Consider the following 3,930-nt stretch of genomic DNA (forward strand, 5'->3'; position numbering starts at 1 on the left):
TTGAACTTCGACGTATAGACTTTTCTCTATGCTAGTTTGTGTCGGGGGCACGTCAAAAAGATCCAGCTCTGTTTTTGCGCATTCAACGGACTCGTGGTGTATAAAAGACATGTTTAAAAAATATCACCAACGGAGCGCTTCGGCTTTCTCTTCTTTGAGTTGCGTCGTCTCTGGTTTTTATTTAAAAAGGGTATGTCCCAAGGCGGAAGCGCTATCATACGCTTCCGTTTTCTTTTAGACACGCCTTTTCTTGTATATATTAGTCCTGAACCGTCTTGTTTTGCTTGGTTCGCATCGTGTATCTTATTCATCACGGCCGTTGTGGCTTGTCTGATAACGTCTTTCGCTATATTTAGTGCCGCGGTCTTCATATGCGGTTTAGCTAACTCTAAACCCCTCCGGAAAAGAGGAACAGCTTTTCTGAAAAGACTTCGAAAAATACCGCCTAAACCGCAGCCGTACATGTACGCGCTGCCGTGAAAACCTGGTAATCCATTACCGGCCTGCGTTTTATAATATTGCGCGTAGAGATCTGGATTGCCATCATTTTTAACAGCGACCATCCTGTTTAGTTAATAAATATCGTGTTTGCGACGTCTAAAGTGTAGTTTCACGATCACTTTACCAAACTTAAATGAGATGTTCTTGTTCTGGTCGTTCTTTATCTCTATGGCTACAGTGTCAAAATGCGCTTTGCACAATGGTACGTAATCGGGTTTCTCATATCGTATTGTGATCACCTCGTTGTTATATCCCTTAATTTCAACTGTGCATAGTAGCGGTACGTAGCTATCACCGACCCTCTGGTGCTCGATAATGTCAGTATACACATACAGCGTATACTGGCCGCCTTTGATGTCGGCGCATGGTTTAGAAATCTTAGTTTTAGGTTGTAAACCAAGGATCGTCAGTTTATCACTGGCTGTAAGATGATACAGCCGCTTACTATCGCATGTTACAACGCGTTCAAGCGGATCGTACACTAGTCTTAATCCGCCATCCAGTTTGTCGCCCTATTTCCGCGTTGATTACGTCCAGTAGCGCGTCGATTGTTTTATAAAATCCGGGTTTAACGCACACGGCTGCAAATTCCACAACTGGATTGGAAAACATAACATCCTGTGTTATTTGTAACTTACAATCTTGTATATCCAAGGTATTCCACGTGTGTGGATATTGTATTTCTGTAAGAGCGACTTCCCACTCACCGCTTAAGTGTATCGACTTTGCAAGTTTTGTTGTATAGTTAGAAATCTTATTTTGCGGAAAAGTATCCGCTGAGGCATTGCTGGGTAAGGTTATGTAAAACGTTTTGTCATCCATCGCTCATTTTGTTTAGAGCGCGGCACGTTTTATATATCTTTTATCTCTGATGCGTCAACCCAACTGTTAAATTTTGCGGGGTACCCGCGCCACTTGACTAACGCGTATTTCCGACCGGTGACCGTCTTATGTTTTAAAATCTTTTCCACTTTGTATATTCTATTATAGTTTTTTGGCACGCTTTGTAACTCATCGGGGTAAAAACGGCCGGTAATTTCTTCGCCGTAGAGATCCGTCAACTTATAAAGCGGCTTAACACCTTTAGTGTTCACATTCTGTATGACAAATATTTCCTCAGAAAAATTCTGTTCATACCCTTTCTGAAATATATCCTTATATTTGGATATGCGTACATGTTCACCGATGTAAAAACGTGGTGTAATTTTCTTAGTTCTAAAGTAATCGCCGTACATCGTCTTGAAAATTCTCAAAGCGTTAGAGGGCCCCACATCACACGGTGTACACTTAATCGTTCTATGGTATGTGTTATTATAGCGGTTTATGAAATCTTGTAAGACATCTATATATCTGTACGTGTTCCGCGCTGTGAAATAACGCCACATCCTTGTTTTTAAAGTCCTATTGAAGCGTTCTATAATGGCCGATTTCACTTCATTATTGGTTGTGAAATTATGTATGCCGTATTTTTCTAACACTTTTTTAAAGATTTTGTTTAGAAACTCTTTACCATTATCGGTTTGCAACTTCTTTGGCACGCAACCCTGTTGGAATATTTTTTCAAAAGCATTAGCGACTGTTGTTGCATTCTTGGATGCTAGACCAGCCGCCCACGCTTTCTTACTGAATATATCGATGATGGTTAATATATATTTAAAACCATCATTGTACTTTGCAATGTCTATGAGCGAAACCAGATCACATTGCCATTGTTGATTTATACCCGATACGCAAATCATGTTCCTTTTATAGGTTTTTCGTGCCGGCTTATGTAATGTGTAAGCGCCTTGTACTTGAAACCATTTTTTAATTTCCACTCTTTTGAACTTGCCTTTATTAGCCTTATAATATTTATCGACACGGCAATAACTGCCCGGCTTTAATACCGTATAATACGCCTTTTTCATAAGCTTTTTTTGGTTAGCCATTTAAGGGTCAGATTCTGTTCTTAATAGCCAATCAATAATCATTTGATATCAGTTTTATATCATTTGATATCAGTTTTATATTAAACACAATTAAAAGGGGGCGGGATTTTAAAGGGGGCGGGGCACCTGTCAAAAGTTTGATGAAAGGTGGTTCACTATACTACTGGTTTTAACCCTCTGTTAGTCTGAAAAGTACCTCTGGCCAGTCTAAATAAAAGCAGGAATCTGAGCAACATTAAGCGGGCGGGGCTTCCAGCAGCTCACCAGCGCCATTTTCCCTCTGCAGCATGCTCTAACAGGAATCACAGCGGTACCAAGGGGTCTAAGAAAAGGGTGGAGCAGTATTAAATACTAAGCCCTCTTAAGGGACTTAGTGTGGCGACCCAGCTGATAATTTCTTGGCTACAGGGACGCTGTGTGTAACTGGCTACGATTTCTGTCTCTCCCTTGGGGCTCTGTGTGGGTTAAACTGTGTTTATTTCCTTCTGTGTGTGGGTGCGTGTGTGTCCTTTCACATTACCATGTCCAGGGACTGTGTTTCCTGCACGGCTAAGTGCCTTTCTTACCCTGGAGACTCACTACCCTGTACCCAGGATAGTGCTCATTCTCAGGCTCGTGGGGCAGAACCCCCACGGTTAGCTTCCATTAAATGGATGATATTGAATATTTCAAACTAAATTATCCAATAATGAGAAAGACACAAATTTTAAGAGTCTATGGATGACCTGATAAATAGAGATTCAGATCCTATACCAGTGTGACATAACCCCACCATTGGCCCACAAAAGCATTCTCTGGCACAGCTCATGTAGGATGACACTGATGACGATACATCATATCCAGAGGAGGGTGAGGTGGAAGCGAGCAGGGGGAAGCTGTCTTATCACAGGGCATACAGGCCCTGATAGAGGCTATCAGAAATGTCCTGCACATTCCTGACAAGACGACAGAGGTGGAGGAGGAATCCTTTTTTAATATAAAAAATAAATCCTCAGCTACTTTTCCTGCATCAAAGGAATTGAATGCCCTGTTTGAAGAAACTTGGGCTAACCCTGACAAGAAATTTCAGATCCCTACAAGGTTGATTACATCCTTTCCCCTGGATGATAGGAAGAAATGGGAAAACCCGCCGATTGTCGACGCATCGGTATCTAGGTTGTCACGTAAGATTGTCTTACCGGTGCCTGGGGCAGCATCCTTAAAGGACACAGCTGACCGCAAAATTGAGAACACTCTCAAATCACTGTATATGTCGGTGGGGGTGGCCCAGAGACCTACTATTGCTTGCGCATGGATCATTAGAGCCATCACAAAATGGTCAGGTAATCTAATTGACAGTTTGGATACCTTACCCAGAGGGGACATTGTTTTACTCCTGCAGCATATCCAAGTTTCTGCTAATTTTATGGTGGAGGTCTAAAAGGAAATTGGTTTGCTCAATGCACACACCACTGCCATCGCAGTGTCAGCAGGGGATTGTGGCTACGCCAGTGGACTGCGG

This window comes from Pseudophryne corroboree, chromosome 6 (genome assembly GCF_028390025.1).
Source record: "Pseudophryne corroboree isolate aPseCor3 chromosome 6, aPseCor3.hap2, whole genome shotgun sequence".
NCBI lineage: Eukaryota > Metazoa > Chordata > Amphibia > Anura > Myobatrachidae > Pseudophryne > Pseudophryne corroboree.